Source organism: Jaculus jaculus, chromosome 18 (genome assembly GCF_020740685.1).
Source record: "Jaculus jaculus isolate mJacJac1 chromosome 18, mJacJac1.mat.Y.cur, whole genome shotgun sequence".
Taxonomy (NCBI): domain Eukaryota; kingdom Metazoa; phylum Chordata; class Mammalia; order Rodentia; family Dipodidae; genus Jaculus; species Jaculus jaculus.
In genome coordinates this window covers 10,940-36,226 of record NC_059119.1, presented here as the reverse complement: position 1 = coordinate 36,226, position 25,287 = coordinate 10,940, and the positions used below count along the sequence as shown (strand labels likewise).

The 25,287-nt window shown below is 39.3% G+C and overlaps 1 pseudogene; it reads left to right on the top strand.

Annotated features, from left to right (window-relative positions):
- Nucleotides 1-1,261: 1,261 nt before the first annotated feature.
- On the top strand, nt 1,262-22,313 carry LOC123455826 (annotated as a pseudogene).
- Nucleotides 22,314-25,287: the final 2,974 nt, after the last annotated feature.

The window sequence follows — 25,287 nt, the reverse complement described above, 5'->3', positions numbered from 1 at the left end:
TAAAAGGAAAATCCTTATATGCAAACTTCCAACATAATTTGGAGAAAAAGCATTTAAATATTCTTTTTCATTATTTTCATTTCAATAATATATGCTAGGAAAAATGAGACTATTTTTCATAATATGCTACTTATTAAAATGTTTTCATGATCACTTAAACACTTACTTTCCACATGTATTTAGTCAATTGTGTTCACCAAAATCTATTTTCCTATCTATATATCTATTCTTTATCGCTCCTCTACAACTATATCTGTTTACCTATCTTCTATCATCTAACTTCTAATTAATCTATCAATCTATATAATCTATATGTGTATTTCTTCCATCTTCTATTATATATCTCCATTATAGATCTTTGCTATCAACACACAATTACCTAATGATTAGAAGATCTATCCTAGATATATGAAAAGTATTGATACTATATTAAGTTTTCCACATTTCACACTCTTTGATTCAGTTTTTATAGCCAAAATATTAGCTTGGACCTAAATGTCTTAGAACCTTTCTTTCAGTAGAATCTAAAATAATAATCACCTTATCTGGGAATGAGAAAAATTTATAAGTGCCACTATGCTTTAAAAAAAACAATCCCAAGTCAAGCATGGTGGTGTACACCTTTAATCCCAGCACTTGGGAGGCAGAGGTAGGAGGATTGCCGTGAGTTCAAGGCTACCCTGCCTTTTTCTCTCTCTCTCTGTGGCTCTCAAATAAATAAAAATAAACAAAATTTTTTTTAAAAACCAGATGGAAATTTTCCTTGAAGGTCTTTAGTAAGAAGTATGCTAACCCTTCCTCTTGGATAGTACACTTAAAGATATAACCTTCAATAGGACAGTGTGGGGGTCGTCTGGTAAGAAGGGCCTTGGAGAGGATGGGATGAAGTCTAACCTAAAATTTTTGGCTTGGCTTATAACTCCCTGTACCGGAAATGGATTAAAATCTACACTGAGCTGTTGATCAGAGAGACCTGTGAGGTCCCTCAAAGCAAGACAGGCTTCATCCAAGCACTTGATTGAGGTAAAAAGTAAGACCCTATTGCTGAAGACACCACATGCTGCCAACACAAAAACATTGTGAAATATGGCTAGAATGTGGAGGAAACCAGTTCACACATTTAGCCCATATCATACTGGAAAGTGCTACAGGAGCTGCAGGGGATGAGGGGGAAATGGCCAACAGCATTAAGAGCAAGTAAGGGACACTGTGCCACATAGGAAAGTAACCAGCTTGACAAGACTTACACATCTGTGCAATGATGGCGTTCAGCCGAGGTGAGTACCCAGTGGCTTTCAGGATTGGCTAAGAGGTCCAGTCAGTGGAAGGAACCCATACCTACAGCTGGGAACCAAGTCAGAATCCAATGGAGACCAATATTATGGTCTCCATTGATAAGCTCTCACTAGTTTTTAACCACAAGAGAGAATACACCCACAAAAATCATTTCAAATTAACAATGCTTATCCCCTTAAGCCTATACTGATCTCACACTCCACTGGAGAATGTTTCTTTTCTTTTTTTTTTAATTTTTTTTTGGTTCATTTTAATTTATTTATTTGAGAATGACACAGACAGAAGGACGCAGAGAGAGAGAGAATGAGAATGGGCGCACCAGGGCTTCCAGCCACTGCAAACGAACTCCAGATGCGTGCGCCCCCTTGTGCATCTGACTAACGTGGGTCCTGGAGAATCAAGCCTTGAACCAGGGTCCTTAGGCTTCACAGGCAAGTGCTTAACCGCTAAGCCATCTCTCCAGCCCAGAATGTTTTTCTTTTTCAGAAGGCAGTAAGAAGCAAGAACAACAAAAATCTATCAACCAGGTAAGAAAAAATAGTTGACTCCCTGGCAGGAGATGAACCACCCATCACACATCAGCTAAGGCCCAGATGAAACCACAGAAGAATTGGTACGATGAGCAAGTGTGTTGATTTCAAGATGAGCCTGACAACCAGCACCAAAGGTGATGTAGACAGACCCTGAAGACCCTCAAAACATACCAAAGCAGAAATCCAGAAGATCTCTACTGAGAGAACAACACTAAAGGACTTAAAACATGCCCATTATGACTTGGGGAATTTTTTGGAAGAGGGGTTGGGAAGTTTGCAAGAGCCACAGAGTGGGAGGCCATTGCCTCCCACACAATGTCTGTTGCTTTCACACCTCCTAACCTACAGCACTGTAGTGAATACTAGCAATACCTTTGAGGAGGGTCCTCAGTGGAATGGGGGTAGGGAGGAGGGAAATAAAGGTACCAACACATGATGTGTCCATACAGTTTATAATGAATAAAAAAATAGATACTTCTTTTCACCATGCACTACACTCAAATCCAAATGGATCAAAGACCTCAACATAACTCAACATAAACTCGAAAAATACTGGAAGAAAATTTAGGAAGTACTTTCCATGATATAGGAATGGAAAAAGACTTCCTGAACAAAACCCCAGTGGCTCAAGTTCTTAAACAGTCACTCAACCATTGGGATCATATGAAGCTGAAGAGTTTCTTTATAGACAAGCATATAATAAGCAAAGCCAATAGAATACACACAGAATGGAAGAAAATATTTGCAGGTTACCCAACTGATAGAGGCCTTATCTCTAGAATTTACAAAGAACTCAAAAGTCTAAACAATAAGAAGACAAATAACCCACTCACAAAATGGGGCACAGAGTTGAACAGGCAATTCACAGAGGAAAAGATACAAATGGCAAACACACACTTAAGAAAATGTTCATCATCCCTAATCATCAGAGAAATGCAAATTAAAACAACTATGAGATTGCACCTTACCCCAATAAGGATAGCCAACATCAAAAAGTCAAATGAAAATAAATGCTGGCAAGGATGTGGAGAAGCAGGGACACTCATTCACTGTTGGTGGGAATTCAGGATGGTACAACCACTTTGGAAAGCAATATGGAGACTCCGAAAAAGCTGACTATAGAAATACCAACAGACCCAGTTATACCCTTACTGGGCATCTACCCTAAAACCTTCAAACCAAAGGCCAGAGAGATTTGCTCAACCATGTTTGTAGCAGCTCAATTCGTAATAGCTAAAAGCTGGAATCAACCCAGATGTCCATCATTAGAAGAATGGATAACAAAGATGTGGTATATCTACACAATGGAATTCTATACAGCAGTAAGAAAAAATGACATAAAGTAATTTGAGGAAAAATAGTTGAACCTGGAACAGATCATTCTCAGCGAACTTAGCCAATCACAGAAAAAAAATCGACACATAGTCTCACTCATCTCAACACCTAACCTGAATCTACCCAAGATACCTTACATACCCAGCAAGCACCTCATGGACTAGACAATAGAATGGATGGGAGGGTGGGGAGGGCATCAAAGGGTGGAAAACAGTAATCCGGACCCAAATGGCAATGGTACCATAAAATTCTACTTCCTAAAAGACAGACCAAGACTGGAGAGATGGCTTAGTGGTTAAGCGCTTGCCTGTGAAGCCTCAGGACCCCGGTTCGAGGCTCAGTTCCCCAGGTCCTACGTTAGCCAGATGCACAAGGGGGTGCGCGCGTCTGGAGTTCGTTTGCAGAGGCTGGAAGCCCTGGCGCGCCCATTCTCTCTCTCTCCCTCTATCTGTCTTTCTCTCTGTGTCTGTCGCTCTCAAATAAATAAATAATAATTAAAAAAAAAAAAAGACAGACCAAATGGCTGAACCTTCACTAGACCCTTACAGGAAACACCTGAACCACAAGACACTGGAGAGGGTAGGATCAAGACTAATCTAAATCTCCTACATCTTCCCTCCCTCCCTCTCCCCCTCTCCCCTCTATCTCTCTCCTCTCTAACTCTTGTATATTAGTTATGTTCTTCCTCAATTTCTTAGTGGACACTGACCTGTAACCCCCACTTCCAGCTTGGGCCTACCATCCACAATGAGCTTTTGATCAGAGAAACCTACAAGGTTTCCCAAAACAATGACAGACTTCTGTCAGAGTACTTGATGACCCACCAAAGGCCAGTGGTAAGACCCTATTGCTGAAGACTCCATATGCAGCTGACACGTAAAATGGAATGACATGGCTGGAAGCCAGGAGAGAGTCAGTCCCCAGACAGTCAGCGTGTCTAGTGCCAGAAGGTGCTACATAGGCGACTGGGGGAAATGACCAAGATCTGTTCTAGCAACTCATTGTTTAACCTAATTAGCAACAAATAACCTGAGGTGATGCCCACACAAGTGCAATAGTGGTACACAGCCATGGTGAGGAACCAATTGCTCTTGATTTGGCTAACTGATCCACTCAGTGGTACTAGACCCATAGCTGGAGCTGGGACACAAGTCAGAACCATACCCAAACACAAGCCCACTCTACAATAGCAAGCTACCATCAATCACGGGGCCTACACCTATCAAACTGTCTATCAAAAAAGTAAGTGTTATCTCAATTTTCCAGGTGCTAACTTACTCTCCGTTGGAGAGTCTGCTTCTCTTTTTCAGATAGATGCAGATCCTAAGGAGAGAGCTGCCCCAACATACCTCAAAAGGGGCCCAACTGAAACTAAGGACAATTGGCGAAACAAGCGAGGGTGATGTTTTCCTGTGAACCAGATACCAGCACAAAGGGGAAGGAGACCAATGCAGAGAAAAATCAACTCCTACCAAATCAGAGAGCCAGAGCCTCAGAGGCCCCCCAACACCTCAGCACTGAAGCAGACCAAAAATGAAACCAACATGGCTCAGGGAAATTTTGCGGAAGAGGGGGCGGAAAGAATGTCAGAGTCATATGTTGGGTCATGATTTGCAGAGACATTTATCATACCAATAACTGTGAGCTAACTCCACAATGCACGACCCATTTACATCAACAAGGAGGGTCCAATGGGAGGGGGTAGATCACAGATGAGCCTAAACAATAGTACCAAACTGCCTGTATTTACTGAAAAGAAAACTAATAAATGAAATTTAAAAATAAATAAATAAATAAAAATAGATACTTCTTATAGAATTAATTTATGAGCTTCCTATAGAATTAATTTACGAAGCATCTATTATAAGGAACATAATATTAAAAGGTACATAAAGGTACAATGTAAATATGATTATTAACTATTATGATACTTTATTGTTATGCACAGGACACAATAAAGCATTATTAGCAGGCTATTATATAATACAATAGCAAGTAAAAGAAAAAAAAGAAGTATTCTATATGACCTATTGGCTTTGCTATATTCATTCAAATATTATGGCAGATGTTCAAGTGTTTTCCACTAATTCAGCCACTGTTATCAATGTCTTCTACAATGACTGCACATGTCAGAGTATTTTCTACATTCATGAGTGTTCTTATCAACATGTTCATATTAATATCACCTTAATTAAGTCATTAATCAAAGACTACACTCTGAAGACCTGTAATTTTAAAACTCTGTAGCTGTATGTGCCATTTGCTAATGTCAGCAGACGATGACTCACTGCCATCTTCAGAATATAGTGTATTTTGGAGTTTTGTTCTACTTGAAGTTGTAGCCTACAGAATATTTTTTAATAGATGAAACTTTCCTATAGAATATGTGAAATGATGAAGAATATGGCATCTCCCTAACTCTTTGTCAAATGTTGTATAATTATGCCCACTATGTTGGTACTTTATATGTGAATAAGAATAAACCAATGTGATTTTATGTTATGTGCTACTAATCCAGCTTTCCAGAGAAACAAAAGGAAAGAAAACTTGTGTACTTATAGATTTCTGTAATTTAGTTTCACTATGATCAATTTCAAGCTACTGATAGCTTAGAAAGTGTCTCCCAAATCTCTACAATTTAGATAACTGATTCTTGTTAGCCAGGATGAATTTAGAATTTGCAGCTTTTACTAGTGCAAATAAATAGCACTTATCTTATCCTTCAGAAAATAGCAGTAAAAGCTTTCTCTAGAAATGAATAAAGAGAGGCTTTATGGAAGGACTGATGCCTGTGGGTAAATCAACAGTGATCAGGTGTTCAGATTTGTGGTGGTATAAACACGAGGAAGAGAGGCCAAGGGAATTAATGAGGACCAGTCAAGAAAATGCATGAGGATGATAGGAATCCATCAGGACACCAACCAGAGGAATCCAAGAGAACATTACTTGCCAGGGACATCCATGGGGATGCCTGTTAGGGAGAAAATCCTTTTTGTGCACAGGCAATAAAGTTAAGAGAATGTTCTATATTAAAAGTATCAACAGGGGCTGGAGAGATAGCTCAGTAGGTAAAGTGCTTGCCTCACAAGCATGATGACCTGAGTTCAATCCCCAGAATCCACGTTAAAAGGTGTAGAGGTGGCTCACACCTTTAATCCCTGCACTTGGGAGACAGAGAGGAGGATTGCTGTGAGTTCAAGGCCAACCTGAGTCTACCTAGTGAATTCCAGGTTAGCCTGGGTTAGCGTAAGACCCTGCCACAAAAAAAAAGTATCAACAATTCAAATTCACATTTTCATAAGGTAAAATAGAGCAGGAAATACAAAAGTAGACCTAGATGTTAGGCAAGAGCTCAGACATTATTTATATTCATTGAGCCTATATTTGTTTTCTTATCATATAGGCTTTTAACAATCACAGAGTTTAAACAAAATATATATGTTGAAAGCTTGGTTCATAAGAAAGCATCTGACGATAAAGGAGAAAATGTCAATATAGAAAGCTTGGATCCAATCTTCAGTTTGTCATTGAATTCACAGATGGACCTTTCCAAAGTTAAACCCAACGTTCAATTCCGAATGTTCTCCACAGTGTTCTTCCTGGTTGAAATAGTGACACACTTTGAATATTGTATAATCTTTATTCCTCATGTGTTCAATCATCCAATATTCGCTCATTCACTTTCATCCCTTAAGAACAAAAATCATTGATCAACATTTTGAAAGTATTAAATTAGCAAGTCTTTTATACATGTGAAATTAATGATTTTTTTCAAACATTCCACCTAACCAGATAACAGAGGAGAGGCACAGCCCTATGGATAAGCACACATCAGAGCTGACCACATGGCTCTCAACCTTGGCTTGCAATACCTAGCAAAATTATTCATTCAAAAGACAGGATAAAGTTAGCCATAGTGGCACATGCCTTTAATCCCAGAACTCAGGAGGAGAGGTAAGATTATTGCCATGAGTTCAAGGCCACCCTGAAACTACACAGTAAATTTCAGGTCAGTCTGAGCTAGAGTGAGGTCCTACCTTGAAATACCAAAAAAAAAAAAAAAAAAAAAAAGATAATAGTTGTCTTATGACAGTTAAATGAGGCTATGTAAAAATTCTATAATAATTCTGGCACATGGTAGAAAATACATAAATAATATAAGAGAAGAGTGCAATGAGACAATTACTTTGAGAAGGAAAAGAAGGTCCACCATAAGACCCACTCAGAGAGGAAGATAAGTAGAAAATGTATTTGCTTTTATCTGTGAGAAGAATGTAATGTGTGTACCCATTGTTATTTCTCCTCTTACTTTGTTAGTCTTGTCCCCATATCTCTGAATACTGAAACAAATTAGAACACATGTGTTTTTCATGTAGGTCTTTTTGAGAGGAATCAAGATGCTTTATGCCAACATAGATGGACTCATTAAATAAAATCAGCTGATGGACAGGCAGATTGAGACCAAAATTTATAGCTTCTGGGAGTCCACATTAGATCTTGCACTATAGGGAAGATATACATATGTGCTCACAAGTTCTGTGCAATACTGTGTACAGGATGAGATGCTACAGCTGCCATTGACAGGGCCTCCAGTTTGGTCAACATGGAAAGGCTCCAATTATCTTGGGGCATCAGACAAATACTGCAGAGATATGTTCAGAAGACATGGAGAGGTCTAAAAACTGTACCTCACAGATAACAGTTCACAGAATTAAGATCAGAAGACCCTTGCATCACCAGGTAGAACAATGATTAAAATCAGAGGGAAAAATTATCAGAAGTAAGGACCCAGAGTACATCAATATCTATATTCTCATCCAAACACTTGTTGGCATATCAGAAGGGAAAATGAAGCCAATATGCACTGAATCCAGACCAGACAGATATGCACAGAATGTGCTAGACAGGAAAGAGAGAGGATGGAAAAGCTATCTAAGGATTTTCTAGAAAGCAGACACTAAGACATTCTGATATTCTTAATTATAAAGCAAATCTCTCTTCTGAATATCTAGATAGTTAATTTTGAAAACAAAAGACAAATTAAATCAGTTACATACAAAGATATTTTTTCTGTGCACATTTATGCTATGGCAATCTTGAGGGTAGTAGTACATTTTACTTTTTGATAAACAGGTTTAAGGACATTTGAACACTAGATTATTGTTTTTTTTAAATGCTTTACATTCATTTTGTTTCAAACCATGACAAAATCTAATTCTAGATTTCCTTTGATATTCCTACAGAAAATACACATCTCAGAAAATAGATTCAAAAATGAAACAAAATGTCTTTTTTTTAAGAACCAAGTGGAAATTTTGCATCCTGACAGCTTCCCAAATGGTAGGTCTTAATCTGTGAAAATTTTATTTATTTATTTGCTCAGTATTTAGTGACTGCTCTCAAGAGCTAGACACTTCTTTTGGTGTTTTGGATTAAGCACCTCACACAACAAGAAAAAAATACAGTACAGAACTTTCCTCTGGTCTTGCAGATATAAGTCATCAGTCAGTGGTATACAAAGTGAAGTTCTACACCATATGCTGTAATGAAAACAGGCAAAACACACATGTAATGTCATACAACTTTTGAACTGTTGTTAATGTTGATTCCTCTGATGGACAGTGTCAATTTTAATCCTTCTTTTGGGATCTACTGTCACACATTGCCTGATTAATTGGAGGGCAATATATCCTGAGTGGGCTGGGATAGTCCAAGATTATGTTAATTGGTATTAACAACTATGTGCAAGTGTTAATTTTAGTCTAAAATATTCAACCTTGAATATCTGACATGTTACATAATCACTTTGCTGATTGACATTTCCTCTTAAAGTCATTCAGAAAATTCAAATTCAGAGTATATGTAAGAAGCAGTTCTTTATTTTTTTAATCTCAATAAGTTTATTGTTTTGCATCTATTTGCAAGCTTCTGTAATGGTTCTTCCCCTCTCTAGGACATGCACATCTTTGCCATACTGCTCTGTCTGTCCTCTTCCTTCCATCCCTGTGTTAATGATGGGCACATTGTTGTCTTGTCTTTCTTTGTCTTTACTCTGCAAAGAAGTCACTTCTTATTTTTGCACAACTATCCCTGATCTGAAACTGAAAACATATGGTCAGGTCTGTTCCAGTGGGGTTGGAGAAGATTATTCTAACTTTTTCTTTTAAAGAAACATTTCATATGGGCTGGAGAGATGGCTCAGAGGTTAAGGTGCTTGTCTGCAAAGCCAAAGGGCTTGGGTTCAATTTTCCAGTGCTAGATATATAAAGTGGCATATGTGTCTGGGGTTCATTTGCAGTCGCTGGAGGATCTGACACACCCATTCTCTCCCTCTCTTTCTCCCTTTCTCTCTCTCTCTTGACCCCTCCTCTCATAAGTAAATAAATAAATACAATATTAATAAATAAAAAGAAATATCTAATGCGATTGTGATTGAATTAAAATTTACAGTTTTGAAGGTCTTTATCTGAGTTTTCTTGTTGCTTAACACTTTCAATCCAATATCATGTAGTATGATCCACCTTCTGGAATACAGCTATCTCTTTAGCCATAGCTCCCATAATAATATCTGGACAACAAGACTAGAAATCAATGTCACAGAAGGAATAGGAGATAAGAACATGTTTCAGATTCTGAAAACATCATTGGTGGGTAAATAATTATTCCTAACAATTAGAAAAAGCTTTATATTAAAATTGCTAGTCTTGATTTTGATTGAGAATTAAAGTTCCCCAAGCCCCAGATACTACACAGAACAAGAATATTTCATGGTAACCAAACATGCATATAGTTTGGATATGAATATCTTAGTGGTATTAAATTTCATCTTTGCATTTGACAATATTCAGAAATTGCCACAGGCTCTATATAATCAGAACCACCAGGGCATGGGGTGACTATGGACTATAAAAAAGATAGCCCTCTTGAGAAAAGGCTTATAAAGCAGACTTCTGGGCCAGGGCATTGGAAGAGAAGGATATCAGAGTGAGTTTGTACTAATTGAGGGCTCAAACAAATCAAAAAGCTTCCAGATCAACAGCATTTTTAGATTAATTCCAACTATACCCAACTGCTCATGCCCTCTCCTACCTCCTACCCCCCACCCCCAGTCAAATATCTACATTTCTGTGCTAAAGGATACCACAGTATCTTGGAAATTATTTCAGCCTCTTAGCACAAGTCCAGTCTTACTGGAAAAAAAAAATCAGTGACTGAATTTAACAGATGTATAGGTGGGGTCCTATACTTTAATTCACCATATCACCAGGTAGGAAAGAATAATTTGTATTAGTCTATCACATATGTTTAACCCTAAATTCTCATAAATAGAGAGGAGAGATTAATCTGTTTATGACAGAACCTCAGTAGTGAGTAAAATGTTATTTCCAACAGACATCATCATCTGGTCAAATTATGCAAAGCAATGACAATTACTTCCCACCTGTATCTGACACATTGCCTGGTTCAATTTGGTACTGAGTTCAGGGATTCCTCTGGGTATGTCCAAGTGTCACTGAGCTCCACTGAGCAAGAACTGCACCTGTGCTATAGCTGTTAGCATTCAGAATTGTAAACCAGTGTTACAATACAGTTACAAGGATAAAATACAGCTTTATTCTGACACCTCTGGTGAATACTTTCGTTGGCAACATTTGTATTTATTGACACACAGGCATGATGATTAGAAATAGTAACCTAAAAAAATTACCAGTATTTAGGCTTACAAATAATAAACTAACATGACATGTAAATTAATTCTCACATTGTATTTTGAATATCAAACTTACCAGGCTAGGGGGTCGCATATTTAGTAAAGTGTTTGCTTTACAAGCATGAAGGCCTGGGGAATCGATTCTCAAACTGGAGTCCTTAGGCTTCACAGGCAAGCACTTAACCAACCACTAAGCCATCTCTCCAGCCCAGAACTTTTATTTATTTACTTACTTACTTACTTATTTTATTGTTTTTTTTTTAAGGTAGGGTTTCACTCTAGCCCAGGCCGATCTGAAATTCACTATGGAGTCTCAGAGTGGCCTTGAACTCATGGCAATCCTCCTACCTTCACCTTCCGAGTGCTTGGATTAAAGGCATGCGCCACCACACCCGGCAAGAACTTTTATCTTTTAATATGCCATTTCCATGATAGCTGGCATTGCTCTGGATAAGAAAAGAGAAGCTGAATTTTTTTTTATAACAATGCTATTTCAGAAAAACTTACATATTTGAACAAATTATAGTCTTGCTTAAAGATAAGGCCTTCCTGTTTCCTTTATGTATCTATCTTATGGCTATCAAACTTTTGTCTCTCATATATTTATTTAATTATATAATATATATAATATATATATAATATATAATAATTTTTGTAAGCAAATTACTGAAATGATGTAGAGAAAAAATGGGTGTTAAGATTTTTAGGTTTGATTTGGTACTACACTATAGGTTTTTGAATAACTGTGTCTTCCATCATGGTCATTTACTGAAGCTTTATGTTTGTTGATTGATTTTTTTTCACTTCTAAGTAAAATTTTGATTTCACATATGTAGTAATCCCCTCAGATCCAGATAACCTAATTAAAATTCTAATTCAGCTGTTTCTAGTAACCACAATTATCACTTGCTTCCCCACTTTAAAAATGTGCTTTTAGATATCTATTATGTCTGCTTTCAAAAAGTGTATTTTTTTTAATATTGTGTTGATATGACTCAAAGCCTGTTCTAAATCTTTAAAAATGTGTTCGTTCCTATTTTATTGTTTGCTCCCTGTGTGGCTTCATTTTCAGGAACTGATATTCTATTTATGTCCCTTTCACATTCTTCTTATAATTTGTTTTTAATTTTATTTATTTGAGAAAACAAGAGAGAGTATGGGCAGGCCAGGGCCACTGCAAATGAACCCCAGACACAGGTGCCACTTAGTGCATCTGGCTCTGTGTAGATATTGGGGCATTGAACCTAGGCCATCAGACTGCAAGCAAGTACCTTTAACTACTGAGCAAACTCTCCAGCCCCTCATACTCTCTTACCAAAGTACTTTTCACCTTCACCCAGCACACACTAAGGATTTCTCTACTTGAATATCATGTGCTTATTTATCAGCAGGGAGCCATCATTCTATTGGTTCAAATGGATAGCCTTATAGGTGAAGTAGCAAATATATTTGTGCACATTATATAAATACTGCAGAGAGCCACACTAAGAGATACAGAAATTGGACATCATTTGTCACGGGGAAAATTAATCACACATGGACATTATGTCTTTCTCCTGGCCACAACTATCTAAGCACTTTATTTATATGATTGTACTTAATCATCACAAAACTACAAATAATGTGCTGTATGTAATTATCTATATTTGAAGGGTCTAGAAAATTAGGAGAAGAGATTAAGGATTGTATCCAAAGTCAGACAGCCAGTAAGCACTACAGAATTTTATTTTCATCTCCTAAGAATATTTAACTCCAAAAATGTATTTCATTTTTCTTTGATTAAGGAAAATAGAATATATGAAAAGTATTTCTTTAAGCATGTAATCAGTTTTAATTAATAAGAAGCTATTAAATCAAACAGGCATATTAAAGCTTTGTTGTTCAGGCTCTATATTATAAAACTCAGCCTGATGATAAAAGGAGCTAAGTACATAAATGTACTCAATATTCATGTGGTTAAATAATGAATTCACCCATTCAATAGTCAGTACAGATAAGAAAGTCAAACAAAATTATGTCTCCATGCTAATATATGTAAAATCTCTTTGAATACTATTTCTACTATTGAGTCACACATAATAAACATTTGCTATCACTGACATTTTAAAAAAATATTAGTGTAAGCTAAATATTTAAGTTTAATAAAATAATTTGGGTTATCAAGGAGATTTTCATATTGAGGTTATATTATTTGTTAAATCAGTGTGTATGACAAAACTTTTTTTTTCTTTTCCCTTCAGAAACAGGATGCTTTCTTTCATCAGATAATAGTTCCTACACATTATTTGCAATTTTCAAAATATGAAGATATTACTTATAAACTACTAGAAATCTTAAAATGAGCTAACAATTTCATCTTCTAAACTAATGTGAAGTTTTGTTGATGTGACCATTTTTAACAAGTAGGCATGTGGGTACAAATCTTTTTGACAAGGGTCTTCATCAGCAAACATGAGCTATATCCAACTTGAAGACAGAAGGACATTTACAATTAATAGCTTCTCTGTCTTAGCGGAATAATCTGTAGTGATGTGAATGACTGAGTCGCATACTTCGCTCTTTGTGATCAATGGCAGGACATCCCCATATAGTTCATCAAGGTCAAGGTTCCCAACCTTTCCAAAGTAAATAAAGTATTCATGTTCTTTGTAAACAGTTGAAACTGAAGACGTTGTCAATCTTGGTGCAAAGGCCCATAGTGTGTGTGGTTTAGTGATATACACAAGATTATTAAATTAAGGCAGCAGTTTTCATAAAAATTCTCCTTTCAAATGCTAGCCACACTTTCTTACCACTTGACATGTAGTAAATTCTTATTTTTACAAATTAAAGTGTTGTATAGACAAATTTCTTTCAAGGTAAAGTATCCCTGTCTCAATTTAAATGGTAAATCCACTGAAGTCTTAAAGCTACCAATTTTGAGTAGACTGTTTACATCAAATCTGTGGTCATGAACAATGTGCTAACTTCATATTTTTTTGAATATTATTTATTTATTTATTTGAGAGATAAAAAAAAAAAAGATTGAGAGAGAAAGAGAGAATGAGTGCACCAGGGCCTCCAGCCACTGCAAACAAACTCCAGCTGTATGCACCACCTTGTGCATCTGGCTTATGTGGGTCCTGAGGAAATCGAACATAAGTCCTTAGGCCTCATAGGTAAGTTCCTTAACTACTAAACCATCTCCCCAGCCCCTAAGTTCACATTTTCAACAATAAGTAATATATCCTACTTTTTATTTGCCAGATTTTATTTCAATTAGGTTTTATTACTTGACAGTGTAGAAAGTGTACATACAATGACTGATTTTATAATATCTATAACTTCTTTGGAACAGACATTTTTCATCTAAATCGCCCTTATCTCAATATCATGTGATTGGTGTACTAAGGCTTTAGGAGGGGAGCTTCCTTTTAGCTACACTACCACCTGTCTGAAACTTGCTATTGAATGAATGGCTTAATAAACTGAATGCTTAATAAGAACTTTTAAAGAGCAGAATTAAAATATTCTAAAGTAACTTAAACTATTGCAAAGTAAGCCACTGAGTTAAGTTGTGCCTCTAATATATGATTAAATACAGAAATCACTATTTCTCACTATTCACTATTCCAGTCTTTGAAATTAGTATTCATTACAGTGTACTATACCTTTCTGAATGTTTTTATGCTAATGTTTAAAGGCCTGTCTGGGGCTGGAGAAATGGCTTAGTGGTTAAGTCCTTGCCTGTGAAGCCTAAGGACCCTGGTTCGAGGCTCGATTCCCCAGGACCCATGTTAGCCAGATGCACAAGGGTGGGGTGCACGCATCTGGAGTTCATTTGCAGTGGCTGGAGGCCCTGGTGCACCCATTCTCTCTCTCTCTATCACTATCTCTATCTGTGTCTTTCTCTCTCTGTCTGTTGCTCTCAAATAAATAAGTAAAATAAACAAATAAAGGGCTGTCTGTATTGTAACTCAGTGATTATTTATCTAGCCTGGTTTGGATGTTGACTCTGATGCATGTTTAACAAATAAATATCTCTCTAGAATTGATTTGATTTTTATGTCTAAACTAACTGTACATTTTAAGGGAGGCACTTAAGTGAACTCATACACTCTGCCAGAGCTAATTCATATCCCATAAATGTTAATTATGCTTGCTAGATTGTCACCTAGAAATATTTATATATTTAACAGGAGGAGTTAAACCTAATGAATATTCAGTCACTGGAAGCATTACTTGTGGAACAAAGAAATTGTTGTAAGAATCTTAGGGATACAGCCTTTTCACATTTAGAAGTTAGTCTGAAGAACGGACTTTCTTGTATGCTCAAGAAAACTGCTGGTGCAGTTTTTGTTTCAGTCTGGTTCACTTATACTGTCTTTAAGAGAGTTTATTCACTTGGCTGATTACTATTCTATAAATATTTACCAAATTAAAACATGTTTTATATCTAAGTTTTATAACCTGTTAAATTGTATGTATATGCATATAAAGATGTATAAAATGTTCACAATAGTAAACATGTTTAACACAATAATTTAGCTATTGACACCAATTTTCTTTATGCCCATTAGTAATGCTTGCCTTCTATATCATCATTGATGACCCCAATCAAAAATAACTGCATTTTTAGACCAGCTGACAGAAAGCTGGAAGAAGCCATTCTGCATGCAGTTCAATGGGAGAAAGAGAAATCACCAGTGAAGATACTCAACAGTGGACACTGCAAGCCTTATAATTGGCCAGCCAGGCCAAATGAGCCAACGGGTACAATAGTGGGATGTCTGTCATGGTGGAAACCAGCTGCCCTCGAATTGGACTGGAGGCCCACTCCATAGGAGGGAAGACTTCCCTGATACTGAAAACTTAAAATAGGGGTAGTCATGAGCCCTAGGGGTGTAACGTCTGCTGCTGTCGGGCTAAATGTATATACTATGTTTATCAAACTGCCCAGTAAGCACCTCTCTTAATGTTCATACCCTAGCAATGCCTTTGGGACAAATGGAAGTCACGTACATATTTCTCTCTTGGATATCCCTATTGAAGGACAAACATTTAGGCCTGCTTCTATCCTTTGACCCACCTGGCATAGTTTGCACTGAATGTCCGATTTTCAATGATCAGAGCAGTTGAGTATCATCAAAAGGGGGTGCTTGAAGTAGGGCCAGGTGCCTTTACTGCCAGCAGAGATGACAGGATGAACGTGACAAGGCAGCCACCCTGTGGCTCCATCCTGAATGCCAGCACACCCGGTAGTAGAATTCAAGCCTCGCTGGAGCAAGACAGGGCAAGGGAAACCAGCCACGGGATTCGTGGGCACCGTAAGATGGGTTAGAAGTCAGAGCCTTTGACTGTGACTGTGAAGTCAAAGGAAGACAGTTTGAATCTCCGGGACGTAGGCAAGCCCGAGACACAAGGGGGCGCTCGTGTGCTTTTGGTCAACTGCTGGACCCATTCCCTCAATGGGTCCTTTGCGCTTCTCAATCTCGCACTTTCTCTCTCATAATTAAATAAGTCGAATACATTTTCTTGCCCCTTGCGTGAGGCGGGGGGGAGGGGGTGTGTGTCTGTGATGAAACCGTGTTCAACACGGGTTTGGGAAGAGAGAGGGCCTCCTTGGGCGGCAGCTATCATGTGTACTTTGCCATTTCATTCTGATACAAGGTAAGCAAATCAATTCCTATTCAAGACAGGTCAAGAAGGAAATGCAGAGCCAGTCGGAGTGGCGTTCTACCCACAAGCAACGGTCCTCGGGCCTCTGTCATTGGGGGGAAGAAAACGCCACTCCTTTGAAGTCCTGGACTTGTCAGGCTCTCTCTTAAGACACCCCGTCCAGCATCCCCGCACGTTTCAGAAGAGTTGGCACCTAATCATCACCAGTGACAAGGGTAAGTGAGCAGTCCACGAATGTGGACTCAGACGTTCTCGAGGATTTTGGAATCTCGGAACGTTTGATATGTGAGGCAGGCTCTCCTGCTCTAGCAGCCGGCCTGGCGCTCGTGGAGGCCCTCCGCCTGCCGCCAATTAAAGGACACTTTGCGGAGCTGTCTCATTCCCAGAGAAACCCACCCTCCGCGCCCTGCTCCCTCACATTTCACACAGTCCCGTTCCACTAGGCTCCCCAGTTGTAAGTGAGGGGGTGAACCTGCAGAAATTGCTCCCTTTCCACAAGAAGGCCTCGGGCTGGCCCACGGCCATGCGTCAGCCATCTTTGTGAATTCTATAAATCTGACACTTTTTCTGAAGAGAGCCGATTCTCTAACCTAGGGTGATAGCGTTCGCTCTCACCCTAGATTAGAGAATCAGGAGCTTTTTGGCCAGAGAGAAGGCCACAAAGAGGCAGGGGCTCTCCGTGTGCTAGGGAAAGGAGGCCCCTGACACACATGTGACTCAAATTTTCACATCCGCATTGGACATGCAGAGCTTCCAGGTGAAGTGAGAAGCTACCAGGGAGTGCTGTGCCCCTTTCTAGCAGGAGGACCGACTTCTTTTTGTGTCAGTAGACACCCAGAAGTCTCTCCAAAATAGGACGACACCAAACCCGTAGGCAGGTATGGACATTCTTTATGCCTTTGAGGCCCAGGGCAAAATTGCTGAGCCCATTCCAGAAAGAAATGAGGTGTGTCGGGGTCCAAACGTGTATTCAGAGTCTTTGGGTGCTCACCCGCAGGTTCTGGATGATCGTCCTGACCTGACCATGAATGCATGTTGATTGAAGGACCTGAAGGGTATTATTGGATAATCATAACAGCTTCTTGGTTATTGTCCTGGATGATGTCTTTGCTCACCAGAAAATGATAGCAATGTCTTTGGGTCAAATGTAAGTCACGTCCATATTTCTGTCTAGGATATCTGTGTTGAATGACAAACATTTAGGCCTGTTTGTAACCTTGGACCCATCTGGCATAGTTTTCATTGAATCTCCGATTTTTTAATGTTCAGAGCAGTTGAGTATCATGAACACAGGGAGCTTGAAGCATTGGGAGGAACCTTTACTGCCAGCCGAGATTACAGGATGAGCATTGCATTGCAGCCACCCTGTGGCTACATCCTGAATCCTAGGTAACCGGGTACTAGAATTGAAGCCTTTTCAGGCAAGCACTTTTCTCCATGGACCCATTTCTCCAGCCTTCCCCCTCCCCCCTCCTTTTTCTTGGTTCTTTACATATGCCTCAAACTCAAGACAATCCTCCTACCTCTGGGCCCCCTAGTGCTGGGATTGAAGGCATGTGCAGCCACTCCCTACTCTTGTTTTGTTTTGTTTTGTTTTGTTTTTTTACCTATGTATGCACTAGCCCTCTAGGATCACTTCATGCCAGACACTTACACTACGTTTCATTTTAAATTATTTATTTATTTATTTATTTATTTATTTATTTATTTATTTATGAGTGATGAGAGAGAAAGAGAGAAATAGGAAGAGAGGAGACAAAGAGACAGAGAGACCTCCAGGCACTTTAAATGCACTCCAAATGCATGTACCATTTTGTACACATGCCTGTATTGTTGGTACTGGGAAATAGAACCCAGCTTTTCAGTCAAGCTCCTTTCACCATTGTCAGGAGCCATTTTGGCTGACTTGTATCCATAGCTCTGGGCTTCTGGCAGCAAGACATTAGCAAAACTATAGCAGCCTACCTGGAAGCAAAATTATGTATATTCAGCCATTTGGCTGGTCTTTTGTACTGAGAAGTGACTGAAGTGCAAAAACTCTGTAACAGGAAGTGTTTTTTTGATAGAAACTTGTGAAGCTCATAAAATCTTTGTCCATGGAAAAACTGTTTGTAAAAACAAATAAAAAGGAATGCTGTGAAATAAACCATGTCTTCAGTCCTGGCTTGAGGCCTTGCTTCAGCCCTGGACTGGGGTCCATGCTTTCAGTCTTTCTTCTGTCTTTCCTTAATCCTCACTCCCCATTAGGCTCGAACCCTTTCAGCCGGCACCTCTGGCACACCATGGAGCTATTTCTCCAGCCCTCCTCCATTCCCCCTTTGCCTTTTTATTTACATGTGCATGTATAGGCACGTTTTCATCTCTGCCAGTGGTTTTATTTATTTATTTATGTTGGTTTTTCGAGATAGGGTCTCACTCTAGTCCAGGCTGACCTGGAATTCACTGTGTAGTCTCAGGCTGGCCTCGAACTCACCGTAATCCTCCTACCTCTGCCTCCAGAGTGCTGGGATTAAAGGCGTGTGCCACCACGTCGTCCTCTGCCAGTGTTTTTTGCACATTCTCCTGTTGCTATTGTCCACTTATGTTGGCCAGGGATGATGTCTACCCTCTACTCATGCCATCACTTTCCCTGCCATCATGGAGCTACCCCCTTGAGCCTGTAAGCCAAAATTAGTCCCCCCTTTTTTTCCCACAAGCTGCTCTGGGTGGGTGATTTCTATCAGCAATGTGATCCTGTCTGCAACAACTTAAATCTAGCAGTAGGGGAAAAAAAAAGTAACCTTAGAGAGAAACAAAGTTGAGAAATCAGGAAACATGAAAGTTTGTTATTGGAAAAACTTCCCAAATTTTCCACTTATTGCCAAACACTCAGTTTAACCAGAAATAATAAATAGGTCGGGCGTGGTGGCACAAGCCTTTAATTCTAGCATGTGGGAGGCAGTGGTAGGAGGATCGCCATGAGTTTGAGGCCACCCTGAAACTACATAGTGAATTCCAGGTCAGTCTGGGCCAGAGTGAGATTCTATCTTAAAAAAACAAAACAGAAAAAGAAAAAGAGAGAGAGCCCATCCTATGAATTAGTATACCTCAATAAATCAGATGATCTGAGTGCTAGGGAAAAAATCCTAAAATACCTGAATCTCCTTCATACTGAGTCACAATTAGAAAATTTGAATAAACTCAAACAAGGGTAACTGCCTTCAGATAAAAACCTTCCAAATTCCACCAATAACCAACCCATGAGGCCTGTGGATTCTAGCCCTGCCCTATTATCCAGTGTCTTCCAACTTCAACATCAAACTGCATCCCATTTTAGCCACTTGTCTGCCATCCCTTCCCTCACATAGTCAGGCACCCAAAATCTTGCAGCATGGAAACTGCCATCCTCTCTGCTTGGAGGACTTGTTTCTGTTTGATAATTTCATTTCTTTCCTTTAGGTTTTTTTTTTTTTTTTTTTTAACCATTGTAGTTGGGGAGACAGACTGAGCTGGAAATGGGAGGAAGGGTGTTGTAGACAGGTGAAAGGTTTTGAAATTTATCACTATGCTGTGGGATGTCAGAAAACTTGTATTTATCATACCATCAGTATCTTTATACCTAAGAACAAATCATACTTCATTATGTCTAAAAAGTAATTTATACACTATCCCTCCAGTTGTCTTCTCTCTCACTTCTTGAATTTTAGCTCTGAACTGCTCATCCTAGCACCAAAGTTGTGAATGCGGCTTTCATTTGTTCATTGCATGTGTGGATGCACATATATGTGGGCATGCATGCATGTGTGTACATGCATGTGGGGGCCAGAGGACAACCTCAGGTATTGTTCCACAAGCACTGTGGTTCTTTTTATTCTTTCTTTGGGATGCAGTCTCTCACTGACCATGGACTTTTCTGTCTCTGTGATCCCAGAACTGGCACTCAAGTGCACACCTCCATGTCTATCTTTTTTTTTAATTTATTTTTAATTTTTTGTTCATTTTTACTTATATGAGAGTGACAGAGAGAGAGAGAGAGAGAATGGGTGCGCCAGGGCCTCCAAGCCACTGAAAAGGAACTCCAGACACTTGTACCCCTTTTTGCATCTGGCTAATCTGGGCCCTGGGGAATCAAGCCTTGAACTGGAGTCCTTAGGCTTCACAGGCAAGAGCTTCACCACTAAGCAATCTCTCTGGCCATTTCTTCTTCTTCTTGTTCTGCTTCTTCTGCTTGTTCTTCTTGTTCTTGTCCTCCTCCTCCTCCTTCTTCTTCTACGTGAGTTCTATGGATCAAACTCAGGTCCTCACGCTTACAAAGCAAGCACATTACCAACTGAGCTCTCCCAGAGCCCCTCATCAGTTTATTCTTACCGCTCATGTGAAGAAATCCTTAGATGTAGACATACTTATGTTGAACAGTTGAAAAGCTCTTATTCCACTTTCTGTTTTTTTTTTTTTCCAACTTGACCATGTGTAGAGGTTTTTACTTATTATTTCCATGATGACAATTTTGATTCTGAGCATGGTTCTGATTGTTCTATATATATCACCAACCTTGTGCCGAGTATTTTAAAATCTTAAGTTTTATCTTTTGATGCCATTCTTCCTCCATTATTTAAGAGATATTGTTATGGGCTTTCTGAGGCCCAGGTGTTGCCAAGACTGCCAAAATGTTTTGGAGCTTTTAAAAATATTTTAAATGTTTTTTCCCAGGAGAAAGAGAGAGAGGGAGAAAAGAAAAAAAGGAAGGTAAGTAAGTGTGGGCACTCCATGGCCTTTTGCCACTGCAAGTGAACCCCACATGCATGTATCACTATGTGCATCTGGCTTTTGGGGGGCACTGGGGAATCAAACCCATGCCATCAGGTTTTATAAGCAAGTGTTTTTAACTGCTGAACCTCCTCTATCCCTGTTTTGGAGCTTCTTTTAACTGAATCTAGGAAAATTCAAAATAGATTTGAGACTGTATAGACAGAAGCTACAACGAGGGAAATTTAGTGCCAATGCAACAAAAAGAAAATCAACTAGAAGGAAATTATAGTTTTCTTCAAGATTTATTTTTATTTATTTATTTATTAGACACAGAGAGAGGGATGGGGGAGAGAGAGAGAAAGAGTGAGAATGGGCAGGCCAGGACCTCTAGCCACTGCAAATGAACTCCAGATGCATGTGCCACCATGTGCATCTGGCTTACACGGGACCTGGAGAATCGAACCTGGGTCCTTAGTCTTTGAAGGCATGTGCCTTAACTGCTAAGCCAGCTCTCCAGTCCAATAGATTATGTTATTTTTGTGTGTACCACAGAGCTAATATTTTATGCCAATGAGCAGTCAAGACATGAGTGTTGACTCTGTATAATCCCTATAAATTGGTCTTAAGGTTCAAAGTTTTGTGTGGTACTCCAAATAAATATGTTGTCATTGATGCTGCAGGTGCAGCAAAACCTCACTGTTGTGTGAATATTGTGATTCATCATATAGATGTTTTATTCTGTCACTCTGGTATAAAGGACTAATTCCATCTCTAAGTTGCTGAGGAAAGCCAGAGGAAGGAAAGAGGTTATTTATCACTACTCTTCTCCCAACTGCAAAATAACAATAAAAGGGAAGAAAAAAAAAAAAAAAAAACCCTGTCTCTTCAGGATTTCGTTTGCTGTCTTTCTGGGAGTGGTGTGCATTGTGGCTCTTATGTTGTCTATGCTGGGGGATATGAAATCACTGGTGCCTCTTTACTTCCAGTTAAGTGTGAATCAAAAATTAGTGGCTGCTAATATCTTAGGTCTTATCACAGTGGTTATACTTTGAACATGAGCAAGGATTAAAACTGACTTCTGGCTGGGCATGGTGGTACACCCCTTTATTCTCATCACTTGGGAGGCAGAGGTAGGAGGATTATCCTGAGTAAGAGATAATCCTGAGACTGAATAGTGAATTCCAGGTCAACCTTGGCTAGAGTGAGACCCTACTAGGAAAAAAAAATAAACCTGACAAGTAAATTTATTTTGATCATATGAATATAGAATGCCTTTTATCATTATTTCATTCCATAAGAACACTAAAAAATATTGGATAATTTCAAATAATGATAAATGTATAATACATATTTTCAATTAGTCTTTAACTTTGAAGGACCCTGTCACTTTATGTTATAGACAATAAGGATTCTTCTGCGTGATACCTAGAAAATTATCTGAAGTAGAATAAAATAATTGTTTTTGAAAAAGAGATACCATTTGGCTAGCCGTGGTGGGGCATGTCTTTAATGCCAGCACTCATGAGGTAGAGGTAGGAGGATCAAAGTAAGTTCAAGACTAGCCTGAGACCATATAATGAATTCCAGGTTAGCCTGGGCTAAAAAAAGAAAGAAAGAAAGAAAGAAAGAAAGAAAGAAAGAAAGAAAGAAAGAAAGAAAGAAAGAAAGAGTTAACAGTTGCACTGTGTACCACTCAAAATACTGGATCTAACATCTAATACTTTTCCTCTCAGAGCATCATTTTCATCTGCTAATTGGTGAGATCATTATGTAACACGACACACTACTATTTTTAGTGTTAGTCTTAGAGTTAGAGGTTTGTGGCTAGTGTCAAGGCCAGGTTTAGGATTAGGGTCAGTGTCTGTTTCAGGGTCAGGATTGGGGTCAGAGTCAGGTTGAGTTTAGGAATTTTGGGGTGAAGGTTAGGTGTGAAGGTTTTGGTTAGAGTGAGAGTCAGGAGATCACATTCTGCAATCACTGCCTGTCTTTACCTCATCAAATTACCTTATAGAAGGGTATTATCATACCCCAAAAGAAAGGCATTGTAGACACTTTTTGTGGATGTATGACTATACTGAGATATTCAGAAAAGGTTGCTTGTACCTGAAAGCATTAAGACATCAGAAAATGTTTTTGCTGTCTTTGAGCAAGACCAGAAAGAGTTAACAATCTTTGGCTACAATTTGTCTTAGGACATCTTGATACCACTATAGAGAATTTCACTCTTCTTTTAAAAACTTTTAAAAATATTTTATTCTTTCTTTATTTGAGAGAGAGAGAGAGAGAGAGAGAGAGAGAGAGAGAGAGAGAGAGAGAGCATACCAGGGCCTCCAACCACTGCAAACAAACTCCAGATGTGTGGATTATCTTGTGCATCTGGCTTATGTGGTTCCTGGGGAATCAAACCTGGGTCCTTTGGCTTTGCAGGAAAGTGCCTTAATTGCTAAGCTATTTTTCTAGTTCCCATGTAAACTTCTTAATAAGGGATGAAGAGATTTCTCAGCAGTTAAAGCACTTGCTTCTAAAGCCTAATGGCCCAGGTTCGATTCCCCATTACCCATATAAAGCCAGAAGGACAAAGTGACCCATGCATCTGGAGTTCCTTTGCAGTAGCAAGAGGCTCTGGTGTGCCCCTACACATTCTCTCTCTCTGTCTCAAATAAATAAACAAATTAATTAATTAATTAATTAAAAGATAATCATGGTGTGGATAATGAAGAAATGGTACATTTATACAATGAAGTTTTCATTCAGCAGTAAAGGAAGATGAAATTATGAAATTTGCAGGGAAATGGATGGATCTGTAAAGTATTATACTTAGTGAGTTAACTCAGACCCAGAGAGCTAAGTGCTGTATATTCTTTCTCATATGTGGATCCTAGCTACAAATGTTTGGACTTGCATGTGAGTTGGAATCAAACTCAGTAGCAGAGGCCATAAAGCTAGAAAGGGAAGGGAGGAGAGGGGAGGATTCAAGGTGATGGTATTGTACATATGTAAGTAGAAGAATTACTGGGGGTTGGAAGGCCTAAGTAAGGTTAGGGGAAGAGATTGTAAAGGAAGGGTGAGGGGAGGGTTAATCAAAATATAAGAGGATATGAATAAGCCATATGGAAACCTACTTTATTGGACAATGGTATACCCAGAAGCCATAGATTATACCTAGAAAAATTTCAGGCCAATGATGGGATACTTTCCAGTGAGTTGTTGGCCAGAGAGGTCCCTGCTGCCCCCAAAACATTACAGGCCATTACCGAAGTGCTTGGTTTCTTACCAGGAATAGATGGTAAGACCCTATTGCTAAAGACTCCACATGCTTGGGCTACAAGGTCACTGAGCAATCTTGTTGGAGCTGAGCTGAAAACCTCCTCCCTGTAGACCAGCTGACAGAAAGCTGGGAAAAAACTATGCTGTATGCAGCTTTATGGGAGAGAGAGAGAGAAGTCATCAGGGGAGATAAACGGCAGTGAGCATTGCTGCTGAAGAGTCAGGTCACTGAGAAATCCGGCTTGAGCTGACGTGAAAACTTCATCCATGCAGACCCTTTATCCAGGCCCTGGAAAATCTCAACATACTTGGGCCTCCAACTCTCCTGATGCACGGTGTGAGTTGCTGCCCTCTCAACATGATGAATGGAGAGCCACTGTCCTCCCGATGTAGAGCTGCCCAGTGCCTTTCCAGCTCCTCTTCACACTCCCCAAACGTGATCCACTCATTTGGTGGGTACAGGTTAGAAGGGACAGAAACAGTGACCTTGTAGGAGATGCCTAGTGCTAAGGAGTGTAACACAGGTGGATGGGTGTGGCAGACATGAGGCTCCGCCCCTGCCAGGGTGGACGGTCAACCGGGTTCAGCAGCGGTGGGGCTGGACTTCCAGGATGTGCCTCACACAGGTGTTTCAACTGCTGCCAGCAGCTCCAGGCACCAGTGCCACAGGACGAGCTTCACACAGGTCTCACAAACTGCAGAAAGGGGCTGCAGGGCCTGGCCATGGCAAACTGGCTACAGACACATGCATGTGGGACC